General features: G+C 35.6%; 1 long non-coding RNA gene across 1 annotated transcript; it reads left to right on the top strand.

Moving 5' to 3' along the window:
* Positions 1-7,380: 7,380 nt before the first annotated feature.
* On the top strand, positions 7,381-17,804 carry LOC127957729 (uncharacterized). The gene is made up of 2 exons (XR_008153833.1): positions 7,381-7,901; positions 17,427-17,804. It is a non-coding gene; the product is annotated as an uncharacterized LOC127957729 (long non-coding RNA).
* Positions 17,805-19,742: the final 1,938 nt, after the last annotated feature.

Below are 19,742 nucleotides of genomic sequence, written 5' to 3'. Positions count from 1 at the left end.
AATAGTCACATATATGCGATCGACATCATACAATGAATAATCTGATGAAGTTTGATTAAAATTAGGAAATGTATGTGGATGGTATTAGACACTTCCTGTTTCTCATTTCTCGCCATAATTTCAAAGCCTCGCCACGAGCAAACCGTTTGAGATATCAAAAATCCCCTGGCAATTTTTCATCCCCAACGTCTTGAGATCATGTTGACCGAGTTTGGCGGCAATCGAGTAAAAAACCTATGACAAGTATTTCAAATTCCAGAGCATGCGCTTTTTACATTACTCTAAATAGCTGACTTCCTGTTGGGCGGAGCCTATGATATTCAATACGAAAGTTGTTCGGCACAATAAGATCTATATGTGTACTGAGTTTCATATGAATATTGGCAAGTATGTGTGAGCTATACATCAACATTTCTGACTGTGATCCAGGGGGCGCCGTAGAGCCCCTGTGCCACGCCCGGGTCCCAGCTTCTGCAGGCTCCTAAAGGCCACAGATTCCAAAGTGTGTGCAAATTTTCAAGAGTTTTTGAGTATGTTAAGGACCCCAAAAGCCCCCACAACTTTGACGAAAAATATGACTACTAAACCCAAAATAGCCAACTTCCTGTTGGGCGGAGCCTATGACATGCAGTACGAAAGTTGTTTGGTTTGATGAGATCTACATGTGTACCGAGTTTCGTGTGTCTACGTGCAAGTATGTATGATATATGGCCCTCAGTATTCCAGGGGGCGCTGTAGAGCCCCTGTGCCACGCCCGTGTATCAGTCTCTGCCCGGCCCTAATGGCCGCAGGTTCCAATGTGTGTGCCAATTTTCAAGACTTTTTGAGCATGTTAAGGACCCCAAAAGCCCCCGAAACCTTGGAAAAAAATTAGAAGAATAAATAATAAATATAGCTGCAAGCAGCGATGTCGGGCTCAAGCCGTCAGTGCAACGCCACCCCGGTGGCATCGGGAAAACTGTGCCCACCGGGCATAAGCATTTACAGTAACCCTCTGACAATCAAGTTTAAAGGGATGCGGCAGTTAAAGGGTTAATCCGACCAATCTAGACTTTGAAATCACATACACAGAACAATATATATAACTTTAGTAACACTTTATTTTTATATTTATTTATAGATGTATTACTGCTTAAAAATGACTATTATTAAGGGAAAAGGCTTTATAATCATGAACTATTTACTAATGCTTAGCTAATGAGTGCAGTTATTATAAAGTGTTACCAATGCATTTACACAAATGCTATTGAGCTTCAAATTTGCATTTGAGCCCATGTGAAAAAGTAGCATAATTTACATATGACTTACAGTTTGTTGTAATAAATATCAAACATTAAATTTAATTGTGCATTATAGCTGTCACCTAGATGAACAATTACAGTTGTTTTTATGACTGTAAGTCATTCTCTTCAAATGCTACTGATGTTAGAAAAGTGTATAACAATATCACATGTAACTTTAGAGACCGGCCCTAAATTTGAGACTCTCGAATGTCCAATGTCAAGACAACTTTATGCCTGTTTTTTTTTTTTCTTTAGTTTTCTTTTCTCTGTGCCGGATTGCTGATGTCCTATACCCAGGCATAGATGTCCATCCATCAATTACGAACATTCAGCCGCAAACATGAGGTGTGAGCGGTCGCGAGCACAGATGGGAGAATGGCGCATGTTTTTTTTTTTTTTTTTTTTTTTGAGCAACTGGGATGGTGCCCCCTCTGGGAGTTGGTGCCCTACGAAGACTGCATACTCTGCATATAGGGAGCGGCAGTACTATCTGGAAGATATATTACTCAAACCATCGTAAAAGAGGAGGTGATGCTAATCCTTCAATAATCGCTCAAAAGCTATTCAAGTGTACAGTTACCTTTTATTGCATCTTGAAATAAATATTTCTGAATTCTGAATCAAACTGGGTTGTGTTTATTCATTTATTTTATAAGACAACCGAGACTTTAATCTATTTTGTAATATATGTGCTTTTAAACCAAGAACAATTTATTTATAGATGTATTACTGCTTAATAATGACTATTATTAAGGCAAAAGGCTTTATAATCATGAACTATTTACTAATGCTTAGCTAATGAGTGCAGTTATTATAAAGTGTTACCAATGCATTTACTAATGTTAACAAATTAGACATTATTTTACAGTGTTATCAAATCCTTAAATAATTTATTAGTGTTTTGTAATGATTTTAATGACCTATAAGCATTTGTGAAATAGTTTTGCTTGCATTGCAGCTTTATCTGTCAGTTGAATAGTTTTACTGTTACATCCATGAGATTAATAAATGTCATGTCACGTCACAGGTTGTCATAGGTCAGTATCAAATGAGTTTGAAATTATTATTTGCAGCACAAATAAGGATTCTTAGGATGTTTTTAAATCCCTAAAACTGTCAGAAAAGGATAAGGCCTAAGAGATTTCTTAACCCGTAATGAAAGGAAAAAACACCACCATTAGCAACAACAAAAACAATAAACATTGAAAATACTGATTTTTTTCCCCCCTGATGATTAAAGAGATGATTAGGTATCTCTCTCTCTCTCTGTCTCTCTCTCTGCCAGATAGCACCTCCCCTTCCTACAATCCACACACACTGTCAGTCACCAAAAATGCAGTCAGTCACCAACCCCCTCACACTCCCCCTCCCTCTTCCCCTCCCTTCCCTCACACAGACAGTGGCCAGAGTGAGATCATGTCAGTTAAGAAGTCTGACAGTTTTTAAATCTTCTGTTGTCCATACAGTGTTGTAAAGTCGTGAAACTATGCATATTTCCTCAGAATAACTTTTTTTCTGTATGAAAAAATGCTTTGAAATGTTTGGAAGCTGCAATTTAAAAATACAAGCCAATTAATGATTCCCTTTTTAGTTCTGTGTTTGTTTATTTTTATTTTTTTATTTATTTTTTATTTTGGAAGATAACAGCCTTTAATCTCCTCAAAATAAATGTGCATATAAACTATGAACAATTTAATTATAGCTGTATTTATAAAATGCTTACTAAAATATTAATTTTCGGAGAAGGATATATAAAGCATGAACTGGCTATTTACTAATGCTTAGCTAGGAGTGCAGCTATTATGAAGTGTTACCAATGCATTTACTAATGTTAACAATTGAGACATTATTTTAAAGTGTTACCAAATCCTTAAATAATTTAAAAGTGTTTTGTTATGATTTCATTAACCTTTAAGCATTTGTGAAATAGTTCTGCTTGCATCACAGCTTAGTCTTCATCTGTGAGCTGAACAGTTTTACTGTTACATCGTTGAGATTATGTAAATTCAAATAAATGTCATGTCACAGGGTGTCAGAGGTCAGTATCAAATGAGTTTGAAATTATTATTTGCAGCTAAAATAAGTATTTTTAGACTTTTTTTAATCCCTGAAACTGTCAGAAAAGGATAAGGCCTAAGATATTTCTTAAGCTGTAATGAAAACAGCACAATTAGCAACAACAACAAAAAAAATAACAATTTAAAATAATATTTTTTTTCTGGTGATTAAAGAGATGTTTAAGTCCCTCTCTCTCTCCCTGTCTTGTCTGCCACTCACCTCACACCTCACACCTCTCCCCCACTCACACTCACACACACACACACACACACACACACACACACACACACACACACACACACACAGTCAGCACACATACATTACTCACACAGAGTGACAGAGTGAGATCAGATGTCTGACAGTTTTTTAATTTTCTGTTAATCATACAGTGCTGTAAAGTCATGAAACTATGCATATTTCCTCAGAATCACTGGTTTTCTAAATGAAAAATGTATTTTAAAGGTTTGGAAACTGCAATTTAAAAATACAAGACGATTAATGTTTCACTTTTTACTGTTATTTCAAAAAATCACCACGACAAAACCGTTCAAGCTATCCAAAATTCATTCGCAATTTAAGTTCCTTAATGTTTTTTCTTAATGTAGACAAGGTTTGGTGTGTATAGTGTACTTCCCCTGGGAGGAGTATGCATTAATTCACAAAAGAAAATTCCCAAAAATCCATATTCAAGTCAAAATAGCCAACTTCCTGTTGGTCGTAGCTTATGACTGCGAATTAGAAAGTTGTCCGTCTTGATAAGAACAATTTATGTACCAAGTTTGGTGTCTGTAGCTAAAACTAACCCCCCCACTTTTGACAAAAGGTGGCGCTATAGAGTGCCTCTTCCACGCACTTTTAAAAGCTTTTGCCATGGTCTAGCTATCTTTAATACTGATATCTGTTTCGAGTTTCATGTAAATCTGAGCTAGTTATCTGCCTAAAAATCACCAGAACAGAACATTCAAGTTTGACACGTTGCCATGGCAACACTATATTAGATATAAATATCCCCACGACAGATTTTCTTCGGCCGTGTTTTGTCATTATTCTGATGAAGTTTGAAGCAAATCAAGTAAAAATAAGATGCTGAATTCAAAGCGTTCTGAAAATGATTCACTTCCTGCTGCCAGTTGGTGGCGCTATAACTTTGACTCCTAATAGTCACATATATACGATCGGTATCATACAACGAACAAACCAATTAAGTTTGATCAAAATCAGGAAATGTATGTGGATGTTATTATACATTTCCTGTTTCTCATTTCTCGCCATAATTTCAACGCCTCGCCACGGGCAAACCGTTCGAGATATCAAAAATCTCTTCGCAATTTAGCATCCCCAATGTCTTGAGATCGTGTTCACCGAGTTTTGTGGTGAACGGGTGGAGTTCCTCAGAGGAGTATATCAAATTCCAGAGGATGTGTTTTTCATAAAACCCTAAATAGCCAACTTCCTGTTGGGCGGAGCTTATGACATGCAGTGTGAAAGTTGTTTGGTTTGATGAGTTATATATATGTACCAAGTTTCATATCTATGCGTGCAAGTATGCATGATATATGGCCCTCGGTACTACAGGGGGCGCTGTAGAGCCCCTGTGCCACGCCCATGTATCAGACTCTGCCCGGCCCTAATGGCCGCAGGTTCCAAGGTGTGTGCCAATTTTCAAGAGTTTTTGAGCATGTTAAGGACCCCAAAAGCCCCCAAAACCTTAGAAAAAAATTAGAAGAATAAAGAAAAAAAAAAAAAATAATAATCCTAAGGAAAACAATAGGGCTCTCGCCCTCCAGGCTTGAGCCCTAATTAAAGCTGCAAGCAGCGATGAACGGGCCCTCGCACCCGGGCTCACCGCCATCGTGTGGCTTTAGTAAAAAGGTGAACGTTGAGAAATATGCATTTAATGTCCTAAATATAAGTGGAATATATCAAAGTATATCCCATATATGTGCCAATCTTACCGTTGCCAGCAGGTGGCGCTATCATTATAATGGAATATTGGCCTTCAGATGTGTTAAGGCCAGGACTCTTATCAAACATGTGAAGTTAGGGGAAGATTGAACATTTTATGCTTGAGTTACAACAACTTCTCTTGCTGTGGCAAGACATCAAAATTTGTCATGGCGCCATGGAAACGCCCTTTAACAAAAACTCAAGATCTCCAAAAGTTAACATTGCACAGGCCTTTAGATTAGACTGACCACAAAATATATGTTAATCTAAAAAAAATTATAGGAGTAGTTTGTCGCAGCGTAAAACATGTCACTTCCTGTTGCCAATAGGTGGTGCTATGACTATAACTGAATGTGGGAATGTAGATCTGTTAAGGGCAGAAGTCTTATCTAACATGTGAAGTTTGGGGCAGATTGGACATTGTATGTCTGAGTTACAGCAACTTCCTTTTTCATGGCGAAACATCGAAATTTGTCAGGCCGCCATGGACACGCCCTTTAACGAAATCTAAAGATCTTCGCAATTTAACATCGCAAAGGGCTTAAGATTACACTGACCAGGTTTGGTGTTGATCTGAATAAATCTCTAGGAGGAGTTCGTTAAAGTACAACCCCTGAAAATGGCAAAAACAACGCCAATTTTGCAGAGAAAATTCTAAATATCCGACTTCCTGTTGGGATTCGGATTTCGTACCAAGAGACTTTTTTGTAGGTATTGGAGTGTTACATGTGTGTACCAATTTTTGTACATGTACGTGAAACATAGCTCGAGGCGCACTCCGTCGAATGTGTATAGGTGGCGCTATAGAGCCATTCTGCCACACCCGTGTGGAATATTGGCCTGCAGATCTGTTCAGGCCAGGACTCTTATCACACATGTGAAGTTTGGGGAAGATCGGACATTTTATACCTGAGTTATAACATCTTTTATTCCCATGGCGAGACATCGAACTTCGTGGCGGCGCCATGGACACGCCTTTTAACGAAAACTCAAGATCTTCACAACTTAACATCGCACAGGCCTTTAGATTAGACTGACCACAAAAAATACATTGATGTCATAAAATTTCTAGGAGTAGTTCATCGCAGTGTAAAATATGTCACTTCCTGTTGCCAATAGGTGGCGCTATGACTATAACTGAATATTGGCATGTCAATCTGTTCAGGTCAGGAGTCTCATCAAACATGTGAAGTTTGGGGCAGATTGGTCATTGTATGTCTGAGTTATAGCAACTTCCTGTTTCATGGCGAATCATCAAAATTCGCCAGGCCGCCACGGACATGCCCATTAACGAAAACTCAAAAGCTTCGCAATTTAACATCGCAAAGGCCTTCAGATTAGGCATACCAAATTTGGTGTTGATCTGAAATAATCTCTAGGAGGAGTTCGTTAGAATACAACGCATGGAAATGACAAAAATGACACAAAATTTGCTCATAATATTAGAAATAACCGACTTCCTGTTGGATTTCGGATTTTGCTCCAAGAGACTTTTTTGTAGGTATTGGAGAGTTACATGTGTATTCCGATTTTCATACATGTACATGAAACGTAGCTCGAGGCGCACACCGTTGAACATGTATAGGTGGCGCTGTTGAGCCATTTTGCCACACCCACTTCTGAAACCCATATCAGACGTAAATTTTCGCCAGTTCTGAGGTGTGTGCAAAGTTTCATGACTTTTCGAGCATGTTTAGGCCCTCAAAAATGCGATTCATTTTGGAGAAGAAGAATAATAATAAATATAGCTGCAAGCAGCGATGGCGGGCTCAAGCCGTCAGTGCAACGCCACCCCGGTGGCATCGGGAAAACTGTGCCCAGCGGGCATAAGCATTTACAGTAACCCTCTGGCAATCATATTTTAAGGGATATGGCAGTTAAAGGGTTAATCCGACCCGTCTAGACTTCGAAATCACATACACAGAACAATATATATAACTTTAGTAACACTTTATTTTAATATATATAAAAAATTTATAAGTTGTGCATCGTAGCTGACACCTAAATGAACACATTACAATTGGTTTATGACTGCAAGTCTTTCTCCTCAAATGCTATTGAGCTTCAAATTTGCTTTTGAGCCCATGTGAAAAAGTAGCATAATTTACATATGACTTACAGTTTGTTTTAATAAATATCAAACATTCAATTTAATGGTGCATTATAGCTGTCACCTAGATGAACAATTACAGTTGTTTTTATGACTGTAAGTCATTCTCTTCAAATGCTACTGACGTTAGAAAAGTGTATAACAATATCACATGTAACTTTAGAGACGGTCCCTAAATTTGAGACTCTCGAATGTCCAATGTCAAGCCAACTTTATGCCTGTTTTTGTTTTGTTTTTTACTTTATTTTTCTTTTCTCTGTGCTGGATTGCTGATGTCTTTTACCCGGGCATAGATGTCCATCCATCAATTACGAACATTCATCCGCAAATGTCCGAGCGGTCGCGAGCGCGGATGGGAGAATGGCGCATGTTTTATTTTTTTTGAGCTACTGGGATGGTGCCCCCTCTGGGAGTTGGTGCCCTACGAAGACTGCGTATTCTGCATATAGGGAGCGGCGGTACTATCTGGAAGATATATTCCTCAAACCGTCGTACAAGAGGAGGTGATGCTAGTACTTCAAACATCTCTCAAAACCTATCTGTTCATAAAGCCTATATATAAAGTCTTAATATAGTATTCCACAATATGTTGTGCTATTCTAATATTATTGTGGTTTTTTATTGACATTGTTATTTGCTGTTATTTTTTGTTTTAATATTGTTACTGTTGTTACTTGTTGTACGGTGACCTTGAGTGGTTTGAAAGGCGCCTTAAATAAAATGCATTATTATTATTATTATTATTATTATTATTATTATTATTATTATTAGCTGTACACTTGATAAAAAAAATTAAATATAAACTTATGCAATTGTACATATATGTATATATAGTGTACAGTTTTCTTTTATTGCATCTTGAAATAAATGTTTCTGAGTTCTGTGTTTGTTTATTTTTTTTATTTTTATTTTTTTATTTTTTTAGGAAGATTACAGCCTTTAATCTCCTCAAAATAAATGTGCATATAAACCATGAACAATTTAATTATAGCTGTATTTATAAAATGCTTACTAATGACTATTAATTTTGGGAGAAGGCTATATAAAGCAGCAACAGTTGATGTTGAGGCCTAAGATATTTCTTAAGCTGTAATGATGAAAAAACAACAACAACACAAAATTGCTTTTTTTTCTGCTGGTGATTAAAGAGATGATTAAGTCTCCCTCCCTCTCTCTCTCTCTCTCTCTCTCTCTCTCTCTCTGACACCAAGCCCATCCCCTCTCCCACACATTCACACAAACTCAGCACACACTTAACACACACACACTTAACACACAAACACACACACACACACACACACACACATTACCCACAGTGACAGAGGGACAGAGTGACATCAGATGTATGGTAGTTTTTTAATTTTCTATCATCCATATAGTGTTGTATAGTCATGAAACTATGCATATTTCCTCAGCATGACTTCTATGTGTACATTTTGTTGAAGTGTTTAGAAGCTGCACTTAAAAAAATAAAAGACATTTACTGGTTCCTTTTTTACTGTTATTTCAAAAAATCACCATGACAAAACCATTCAAGCTATCCAAAATTTATTCGCACCTGTTCTGTAAGATAAATTCTTTAAACAGTGGTAAAAGAGGATGTGGTGCTGATCCTTCAAGAGTCACTCCAAACTTATCTGTCCATAAAGCCTATAAAGAATTATTCTTAATACACAGTATTTCACAATACTTCAGCATATTATTCTAATTAAGTGAGGGTCATTTTATCAGTAAAATACATATTATTTTTCTTTGAAAGATTTCTATAAATGATTTAAATCATACTTGTTTCTACAATAATTATTTAAAAGTAATCATATAGCGCCATCTGGTGGCCATTATTGGTACTAAGAATTGCAAGCTTGATTTATATGTTATGATAGTTTTAATTTTAAGCTGGCTCTTGAAAATGATAAAGCTATGAAACTTACTGTGCTTCTTTCAAATGATGACTTCTACGTATATAAAAAATTATGAAGAGTTGGAATAAAGAATGTTAAAGATATAGTAAAATAACTATTGTATTTTTTTATGTTACTTTAATAAATCGGTATGGCCACACCATTTAAGGTATCCTAAACCCATTCGCAATTTAACATCTTCAGTATATTGGCATCATGTTGAAAAAGTTTGGTGTGAACTACTTGTGTCTTCTTGGAGGAGTATGATTCATTTACAGGCTGATTTGATCATAAATCCACAATAAAATTTCTGAGTTCTGTATCAATCTGTGTTGTTGTTTGTTTATTTTCATTTTTTTTTTTCATAGGAAGATAACTTACCCTTTACTCTCCTTTTTAATAAATGTGCTTATAAACCAAGATCAAGCTATTTATAGCTGTATTTATAAGCTGCTTATTAATGACTATTTAAGTTGGGACAAGACTTTATAAAGCATGAACTGACTATTTACTAATGAGTGCAGTTATTATAAAGTGTTACCAATGCATTTACTAATGTTAACAAATTAGACATTATTTTACAGTGTTATAAAATCCTTTAATGACTTATAAGCATTTGTGAAAGTTCTGCTTGCATTACAGCTTAGTCTTCATCTGTGAGCTGAACAGTTTTACTGTTACATCCATGAGATTATGTAAATTAAGATAAATGTCATGTCACAGGATGGAATAGGTCAGTATCAAATGAGATTGAAATTATTATTTGCAGCACAAATAAGTATTTTTAGAATTTTGTTTTTAATTCCTGAAACTGTCAGAAAAGGATAAGGCCTAAGAGATTTCTTAAGCTGTAATGAAAACAGCAATGTTAGCAAAAGCAACAAAAAATAACAATTTAAATTACATTTTTTTTCTGGTGATTAAAGAGATGATTAAGTCTCTTTCTCTCTCTCATTGTGTCTGCCATTTAGCTCATGCCCATCCCCCACTCACAGACACACACACACACACACACACACACACACTCTCAGTCAGCACACATACATTCCTCAAACAGAGGGACAGAGTGAGTTGAGATGTCTGACAGTTTTTTAATTTTCTTTTAATCATACAGTGTTGTAAAGTCATGAAACTATGCATATGTCCTCAGAATGATTTGATCTCTGTATGAATTTTTTTTTTTAAGTGTTTGGAAGCTGCAATTTAAAAATACAAGACAATTAATGATTCCCTTTTTACTGTCATTTCAAAAAATCACCACGACAAAACCGTTCAAGCTAACCAAAATCCGCTCGCAATTTAAGTTCCTCAATGTTTTTTCAACATGTAGACAAAGTTTGGTGAGTATAGTGAACATTTCCTGTGAGGAGTATGCATTAAATCAGAGCTCAATTTAAATATTCAAATCAAAATAGCCGACTTCCTGTTGGTCGTAGCTGATGACTGTGAATTAGAAAGTTGTCCGTCTTGAAAAGAACAATTTATGTACCAAGTTTGGTGTCTGTAGCTAAAACTAACCCCCCCACTTTTGACAAAAGGTGGCGCTATAGAGTGCCTCCTTCACGCCCTTTTAAAAGCTTTTGCCATTGTCTAGCTATCACTAATACTGATATGTGTTTTGAGTTTCATGTAAATCTGAGCTTGTTGTCTGCCTCAAACTCACCATAACAGAACATTCAAGTTTGACACGTTGCCATGGCAACACTATATCAGATATCAATATCCCCACAACAGATTTACATCGGCCGTGTTTTGTCATTATTCTGATGAAGTTTTAAGTAAATAGAGTAAAAATAAGATGCTGAATTCAAAGCATTTGGAAAATGACACACTTCCTGCTGCCAGTTGGTGGCGCTATAATGTTGACTCTTAATAGTCACATATATACGATCAGTATCATACAACGAACAAACCAATGAAGTTTGATCAAATTCAGGAAATGTATGTGGATGTTATTAGACATTTCCTGTTTCTCATTTCTCGCCATAATTTCAACGCCTCGCCACGAGCAAACCGTTCGAGATATCAAAAATCCCCTCGCAATTTTTCATCCCCAATGTCTTGAGATCATGTTGACCGAGTTTCGTGGCGAACGGGTTGAAAACCTCAGAGGAGTATTTCAAATTCCAGAGCATGCTTTTTTTAAACAGCCCTGAATAGCTGACTTCCTGTTGGGCTGAGCCTATGACATAGAGCATGAAAGTTGTTCAGCTCAATGAGATCTATAAGTGTAGTGAGTTTCATATAAATACATGCAAGCATGTGTGAGCTATGGTTCAAGATTTCTGACGGTGTTCCAGGGGGCGCTGTAGAGCCCCTGTGCCACGCCCGGGTCCCAGTCTCTGTGGCGTCCTGATGGCCGCAGATTCCAATGAGTGTGCCAATTTTCAAGAGTTTTTGAGCATGTTAAGCCCCCCAAAAATGCCCGGAAGGTTTAAAAAAAAATAAAAAAAATAATAATAAATATAGCTGCAAGCAGCGATGTTGGGCTCAAGCCATCAGTGCAACGCCACCCCGGTGGCATCAGGAAAACTGTGCCCAGCGGGCATAAGCATTTACAGTAACCCTCTGACAATCAAGTTTTAAGGGATGCGGCAGTTAAAGGGTTAATCCGACCAATCTAGACTTTGAAATCACATACACAGAACAATATATATATAACTTTATTAACACTTTATTTTTATATTTATAAAAAATGTATAAGGTGTGCATTGTAGCTGACACCTATATGAACACATTACAATTGTTTTGTGACTGCAAGTCTTTCTTCTCAAATGCTATTGAGCTTCAAATTTGCATTTGAGCCCATGTGAAAAAGTAGCATAATTTACATATGACTTACAGTTTGTTTTAATAAATATCAAACATTCAAATTAATTGTGCATTATAGCTGTCACCTAGATGAACAATTACAGTTGTTTTTATGACTGTAAGTCATTCTCTTCAAATGCTACTGACGTTAGAAAAGTGTATAACAATATTACATGTAACTTTAGAGACGGCCCCTAAATTTGAGACTCTCGAATGTCCAATGCCAAGCCAACTTTATGCCTGTTTTTGTTTTGTTTTTTACTTTATTTTTCTTTTCTCTGTGCCGGATTGCTGATGTCTTTTACCCGGGCATAGATGTCCATCCATCAATTACGAACATTTATCCGCAAATGTCCGAGCGGTCGCGAGCGCGGATGGGAAAATGGCGCATGTTTTATTTTTTTTGAGCTACTGGGATGGTGCCCCCTCTGGGAGTTGGTGCCCTACGAAGACTGCGTATTCTGCATATAGGGAGCGGCGATACTATCTGGAAAATATATTCCTCAAACCGTCGTACAAGAGGAGGTGATGCTAGTACTTCAAGAATCTCTCAAAACCTATCTGTTCATAAAGCCTATATATAAAGTCTTAATATAGTATTCCACAATATGTTGTGCTATTCTAATATTATTGTGGTTTTTTACTGACATTGTTATTTGCTGTTATTTTTTGTTTTAATATTGTTACTGTTGTTACTTGTTGTACGGTGACCTTGAGTGGTTTAAAAGGCGCCTTAAATAAAATGCATTATTATTATTATTATTATTATTATTATTATTAGCTGTACACTTGATAAAAAAAATATATATATAAACTTATGCAATTGTATATATATATATATATATATATATATATATATATATATATATATATAGTGTACAGTTTTCTTTTATTGCATCTTGAAATAAATGTTTCTGAGTTCTGTGTTTGTTTATTTTTTTTATTTTTATTTTTTTTTTGGAAGATTACAGCCTTTAATCTCCTCAAAATAAATGGGCATATAAACCATGAACAATTTAATTATAGCTGTATTTATAAAATGCTTACTAATGACTATTAATTTTGGGAGTAGGCTAGCAACAGTTGATGTTGAGGCCTAAGATATTTCTTAAGCTGTAATGATGAAAAAACAACAACAACACAAAATTGCTTTTTTTTCTGCTGGTGTTTAAAGAGATGATTAAGTCTCCCTCCCTCTCTCTCTCTCTCTCTCTCTCTCTCTCTCTCTCTCTCTGACACCAAGCCCATCCCCTCTCCCACACATTCACACAAACTCAGCACACACACTTAACACACAAACACACACACACACACACACACACACACACACAGACACACACACACACACACACACACACACATTACCCAGAGGGACAGAGTGACATCAGATGTATGGTAGTTTTTTTAATTTTCTATCATCCATATAGTGTTGTATAGTCATGAAACTATGCATATTTCCTCAGCATGACTTGTCTTCTATGTGTACATTTTGTTGAAGTGTTTAGAAGCTGCACTTAAAAAAAATAAAAGACATTTACTGGTTCCTTTTTTACTGTTATTTCAAAAAATCACCATGACAAAACCATTCAAGCTATCCAAAATTAATTTGCACCTGTTCTGTAAGATAAATTCTTTAAACAGTGGTAAAAGAGGATGTGGTGCTGATCCTTCAAGAGTCACTCCAAACTTATCTGTCCATAAAGCCTATAAAGAATTATTCTTAATACACAGTATTTCACAATACTTCAGCATATTATTCTAATTAAGTGAGGGTCATTTTATCAGTAAAATACATATTATTTTTCTTTGAAAGATTAAAAAAAGGCCATTATTGGTACTAAGAATTGCAAGCTTGATTTATATGTTATGATAGTTTTAATTTTAAGCTGGCTCTTGAAAATGATAAAGCTATGAAACTTGCTGTGCTTCTTTCAAATGATGACTTCTACGTATATAAAAAATTATGAAGAGTTGGAATGAAGAATGTTAAAGATATAGTAAAATAACTATTGTATTTTTTTATGTTACTTTAATAAATCGGTATGGCCACACCATTTAAGGTATCCTAAACCCATTCGCAATTTAACATCTTCAGTATATTGGCATCATGTTGAAAAAGTTTGGTGTGAACTACTTGTGTCTTCTTGGAGGAGTATGATTCATTTACAGGCTGATTTGATCATAAATCCACAATAGAATTTCTGAGTTCTGTATCAATCTGTGTTGTTGTTTGTTTATTTTCATTTTTTTATTTTTCATAGGAAGATAACTGACCCTTTACTCTCCTTTTTAATAAATGTGCTTATAAACCAAGATCAAGCTATTTATAGCTGTATTTATAAGCTGCTTATTAATGACTATTTAAGTTGGGACAAAACTTTATAAAGCATGAACTGACTATTTACTAAGGAGTGCAGTTATAATAAAGTGTTACCAATGCATTTACTAATGTTAACAAATTAGACATTATTTTACAGTGTTATAAAATCCTTTAATGACTTATAAGCATTTGTGAAAGTTCTGCTTGCATTACAGCTTAGTCTTCATCTGTGAGCTGAACAGTTTTACTGTTACATCCATGAGATTATGTAAATTAAGATAAATGTCAAGTCACAGGATGGAATAGGTCAGTATCAAATGAGATTGAAATTATTATTTGCAGCACAAATAAGTATTTTTAGAATTTTGTTTTTAATTCCTGAAACTGTCAGAAAAGGATAAGGCCTAAGAGATTTCTTAAGCTGTAATGAAAACAGCAATGTTAGCAAAAGCAACAAAAAATAACAATTTAAAATACATGTTTTTTTTTGGTGATTAAAGAGATGATTAAGTCTCTCTCTCTCTCTCTTTCTCTCTCTCTTTCTCTGTCTCATTGTGTCTGCCACTCAGCTCATGCCCATCCCCCACTCACAGACACACACACACAGACACACACACACACACACACACACACACACTCAGTCAGCACACATACATTCCTCAAACAGAGGGACAGAGTGAGTTGAGATGTCTGACAGTTTTTTAATTTTCTTTTAATCATACAGTGTTGTAAAGTCATGAAACTATGCATATGTCCTCAGAATGATTTGATCTCTGTATGATTTTTTTTTTTAAGTGTTTGGAAGCTGCAATTTAAAAATACAAGACAATTAATGATTCCCTTTTTACTGTCATTTCAAAAAATCACCACGGCAAAACCGTTCAAGCTAACCAAAATCCGTTCGCAATTTAAGTTCCTCAATGTTTTTTCAACATGTAGACAAAGTTTGGTGAGTATAGTGAACATTTCCTGTGAGGAGTATGCATTAAATCAGGGCTCAATTTAAATATTCAAATCAAAATAGCCGACTTCCTGTTGGTCGTAGCTGATGACTGTGAATTAGAAAGTTGTCCGTCTTGAAAAGAACAATTTATGTACCAAGTTTGGTGTCTGTAGCTAAAACTAACCCCCCCACTTTTGACAAAAGGTGGCGCTATAGAGTGCCTCCTTCACGCCCTTTTAAAAGCTTTTGCCATTGTCTAGCTATCACTAATACTGATATGTGTTTTGAGTTTCATGTAAATCTGAGCTTGTTGTCTGCCTCAAACTCACCATAACAGAACATTCAAGTTTGACATGTTGCCATGGCAACACTATATCAGATATCAATATCCCCACAACAGATTTACATCGGCCGTGTTTTGTCATTATTCTGATGAAGTTTTAAGTAAATAGAGTAAAAATAAGATGCTGAATTCAAAGCATTTGGAAAATGACACACTTCCTGCTGCCAGTTGGTGGCGCTATAATGTTGACTCTTAATAGTCACATATATACGATCAGTATCATACAACGAACAAACCAATGAAGTTTGATCAAATTCAGGAAATGTATGTGGATGTTATTAGACATTTCCTGTTTCTCATTTCTCGCCATAATTTCAACGCCTCGCCACGGGCAAACCGTTCGAGATATCAAAAATCCCCTCGCAATTTTCCATCCCCAATGTCTTGAGATCATGTTGACCGAGTATGGTGGCAATCAAGTAAAAGACCTATGACAAGTATATCAAATTCCAGAGCATGCTTTTTATAAACAGCCCTAAATAGCTGACTTCCTGTTGGGCAGAGCCTATGACATAGAGTGCGAAAGTTGTTCGGCTCAATGAGATCTATAAGTGTACTGAGTTTCATATAAATACATGAAAGTGTGTGTGAGCTATGGTTCAAGATTTCTGACTGTGTTCCAGGGGGCGCTGTAGAACCCCTGTGCCACGCCCGGGTCCCAGTCTCTGTGGCGTCCTGATGGCCGCAGATTCCAATGTGTGTGCCAATTTTCAAGAGTTTTTGAGCATGTTAAGGCCTCCAAAAACCCCCGGAAGGTTTAATAAAAAATAAAAAAAATAATAATAAGAAGAAGAATAATCCTTAGAAGAACAATAGGGCTCTTCGCCCCTTCGGGCTTGAGCCCTAAATATAGCTGCAAGCAGCGATGGCGGGCTCAAGCCGTCAGTGCAACGCCACCCCCGGTGGCATCGGGAAAACTGTGCCCAGCGGGCATAAGCATTTACAGTAACCCTCTGGCAATCAAATTTTAAGGGATATGGCAGTTAAAGGGTTAATCCGACCCGTCTAGACTTTGAAATCACATACACAGAACAATATATATAACTTTAGTAACACTTTATTTTAATATATATAAAAAATTTATAAGTTGTGCATCGTAGCTGACACCTAAATGAACACATTACAATTGGTTTATGACTGCAAGTCTTTCTCCTCAAATGCTATTGAGCTTCAAATTTGCTTTTGAGCCCATGTGAAAAAGTAGCATAATTTACATATGACTTACAGTTTGTTTTAATAAATATCAAACATTCAATTTAATGGTGCATTATAGCTGTCACCTAGATGAACAATTACAGTTGTTTTTATGACTGTAAGTCATTCTCTTCAAATGCTACTGACGTTAGAAAATTGTATAACAATATCACATGTAACTTAAGAGACGGTCCCTAAATTTGAGACTCTCGAATGTCCAATGTCAAGCCAACTTTATGCCTGTTTTTGTTTTGTTTTTTACTTTATTTTTCTTTTCTCTGTGACGGATTGCTGATGACTTTTATCCGGGCATAGATGTCCATCCATCAATTACGAACATTCATCCGCAAATGTCCGAGCGGTCGCGAGCGCGGATGGGAGAATGGCGCATGTTTTATTTTACTGGGATGGTGCCTCCTCTGGGAGTTGGTGCCCTACGAAGACTGCGTATTCTGCATATAGGGAGCGGCGGTACTATCTGGAAGATATATTCCTCAAACCGTCGTACAAGAGGAGGTGATGCTAGTACTTCAAGCATCTCTCAAAACCTATCTGTTCATAAAGCCTATATATAAAGTCTTAATATAGTATTCCACAATATGTTGTGCTATTCTAATATTATTGTGGTTTTTTATTGACATTGTTATTTGCTGTTATTTTTTGTTTTAATATTGTTACTGTTGTTACTTGTTGTACGGTGACCTTGAGTGGTTTGAAAGGCGCCTTAAATAAAATGCATTATTATTATTATTATTATTATTATTATTATTATTATTATTATTAGCTGTACACTTGATAAAAAAAATTAAATATAAACTTATGCAATTGTATATATATGTATATATAGTGTACAGTTTTCTTTTATTGCATCTTGAAATAAATGTTTCTGAGTTCTGTGTTTGTTTATTTTTATTTTTTTATTTTTTTTAGGAAGATTACAGCCTTTAATCTCCTCAAAATAAATGTGCATATAAACCATGAACAATTTAATTATAGCTGTATTTATAAAATGCTTACTAATGACTATTAATTTTGGGAGATGGCTATATAAAGCAGCAACAGTTGATGTTGAGGCCTAAGATATTTCTTAAGCTGTAATGATGAAAAAACAACAACAACACAAAATTGCTTTTTTTCTGCTGGTGATTAAAGAGATGATTAAGTCTCCCTCCCTCTCTCTCTCTCTCTCTCTCTCTGACACCAAGCCCATCCCCTCTCCCACACATTCACACAAACTCAGCACACACACTTAACACACACACACTTAACACACAAACACACACACACACACACACACACATTACCCACAGTGACAGAGGGACAGAGTGACATCAGATGTATGGTAGTTTTTAATTTTCTATCATCCATATAGTGTTGTATAGTCATGAAACTATGCATATTTCCTCAGCATGACTTCTATGTGTACATTTTGTTGAAGTGTTTAGAAGCTGCACTTAAAAAAATAAAAGACATTTACTGGTTCCTTTTTTACTGTTATTTCAAAAAATCACCATGACAAAACCATTCAAGCTATCCAAAATTCATTCGCACCTGTTCTGTAAGATAAATTCTTTAAACAGTGGTAAAAGAGGATGTGGTGCTGATCCTTCAAGAGTCACTCCAAACTTATCTGTCCATAAAGCCTATAAAGAATTATTCTTCTACGTATATAAAAAATTATTCTTCTACGTATATAAAAAATTATGAAGAGTTTGAAATAAAGAATGTTAAAGATATAGTAAAATAACTATTGTATTTTTTTATGTTACTTTAATAAATCAGTATGGCCACACCATTTAAGGTATCCTAAACCCATTCGCAATTTAACATCTTCAGTATATTGGCATCATGTTGAAAAAGTTTGGTGTGAACTACTTGTGTCTTCTTGGAGGAGTATGATTCATTTACAGGCTGATTTGATCATAAATCCACAATAACATTTCTGAGTTCTGTATCAATCTGTGTTGTTGTTTGTTTATTTTCATTTTTTTATTTTTCATAGGAAGATAACTGACCCTTTACTCTCCTTTTTAATAAATGTGCTTATAAACCAAGATCAAGCTATTTATAGCTGTATTTATAAGCTGCTTATTAATGACTATTTAAGTTGGGACAAGACTTTATAAAGCATGAACTGACTATTTACTAATGAGTGCAGTTATTATGAAAAGTGTTACCAATGCATTTACTAATGTTAACAAATTAGACATTATTTTACAGTGTTATAAAATCCTTTAATGACTTATAAACATTTGTGAAAGTTCTGCTTGCATTACAGCTTAGTCTTCATCTGTGAGCTGAACAGTTTTACTGTTACATCCATGAGATTATGTAAATTAAGATAAATGTCATGTCACAGGATGGAATAGGTCAGTATCAAATGAGATTGAAATTATTATTTGCAGCACAAATTAGTATTTTTAGAATTTTGTTTTTAATTCCTGAAACTGTCAGAAAAGGATAAGGCCTAAGAGATTTCTTAAGCTGTAATGAAAACAGCAATATTAGCAAAAGCAACAAAAAATAACAATTTAAAATACATTTTTTTTCTGGTGATTAAAGAGATGATTAAGTCTCTTTCTCTCTCTCATTGTGTCTGCCACTCAGCTCATGCCCATCCCCCACTCACAGACACACACACACACACACACTCTCAGTCAGCACACATACATTCCTCAAACAGAGGGACAGAGTGAGTTGGGATGTCTGACAGTTTTTTAATTTTCTTTTAATCATACAGTGTTGTAAAGTCATGAAACTATGCATATGTCCTCAGAATGATTTGATCTCTGTATGAAATTTTTTTTAAGTGTTTGGAAGCTGCAATTTAAA

This window comes from Carassius gibelio, chromosome B5, assembly GCF_023724105.1.
Source record: "Carassius gibelio isolate Cgi1373 ecotype wild population from Czech Republic chromosome B5, carGib1.2-hapl.c, whole genome shotgun sequence".
Classification (NCBI taxonomy): Eukaryota; Metazoa; Chordata; class Actinopteri; order Cypriniformes; family Cyprinidae; genus Carassius; species Carassius gibelio.
The sequence above is the reverse complement of the archived record's forward strand: the minus strand, read 5'-3'. Positions and strand labels throughout refer to the sequence as shown.